The sequence below is a fragment of the Echinops telfairi genome, unplaced genomic scaffold (genome assembly GCF_000313985.2).
Source record: "Echinops telfairi isolate 266 unplaced genomic scaffold, ASM31398v2 ScPeMD7_7469;HRSCAF=8507_1, whole genome shotgun sequence".
In the NCBI taxonomy this organism is placed as follows: domain Eukaryota; kingdom Metazoa; phylum Chordata; class Mammalia; order Afrosoricida; family Tenrecidae; genus Echinops; species Echinops telfairi.
In genome coordinates, this window is record NW_022111373.1 from 102,739,903 (window position 1) to 102,741,029 (window position 1,127).

The following is a 1,127-nucleotide window of genomic DNA, read 5'->3' on the forward strand; positions in this document are numbered from 1 at the left end:
AGTCTTACTCATATTTCTCAGCCCACAGAAGGTATAAAATTAGCAGATAAATGAAGAACTCAGAAGGGAAAAAAAGTCCATGGAATGCTAAAAATGTATCTTCATAAAAGGTTCTCTTTCCTTTAACAAAACTTATATGTTAGTGACTGGGACCTCCCACTGGTGCCAACTCCTACTGAAAGCTGACTGAATCTTCACTGGAGCCTCCCATGGGATTTTCCATCTCGTTTAAACTGCCTTTACCCATGTCTTTACCCCCTGTAGCCTTCTTGTTTCCATTGCTCACCTGGCAGTGAATATCATCTTAAGGAATTCATAAAGTAAGTAAGCCAATCTATGTGAGAAAAATACAATAAATATCTGACAGATACAACACAGCTATGATAAGCATCTGACGGAGTCAAACTAATTTCTATTTTAATTTTTTATGTAGAGTTTCTGCATTTGTATTGTCAGGTGGATGTTGGCCCGGATTCCCTTGGAATTCTACGTGGATATGTGAGCCAGCAGCATCAGCATCAGCATCAGCATCACTTGGGAGCGTGTTTGAAATGCAGGCTCTCAGGCTCCATTCCAGGTAAAGGAATCTAGATGTGCATGTCTGCAGCTCCAGTTGGGTTGCAGACACTTTGTAATGTGAAAAGCGATGTTCAGCCTGTCTAGAAAGTGATATAAAAAGTTCTCATTTGGAGGGGCCTGAGGGCTCGGCCCTCATGCCAGCTATGTGGATAACAGCCCCTCCCCTCAGAAGAAGCTACTTGAGAGGACGGCAATGAAGCTGCAGTTAGGAGAGAGGGACATGTCTGATCAGAGCAATTGGGAGCACTTAGGGGGAGGAAGAGAGAGTGGAGCACATCCTGACCCACCAGGCCTGGAGGAAGACATCCCGCTCTGAACAGCCAGTGGACAGAGTGGACTGTGCATGTGCACGTGGAGAGCTGGGGCCCCGGACATTGGACAGCCTGATGCTCCCTCCCCTGCCCTGGCCCAGGGAAACCCGCCAGGGGTCCCGGCTCCTGAGGGGTGCCTCTTCCTCTCCTCCCTAATCCCCCCACTTGTTCCAGCTCTTTGACATAATCCGTGTGAAGGTGAAAATGCAGTTCAGTAATAAACTGTGTTGAATCAGG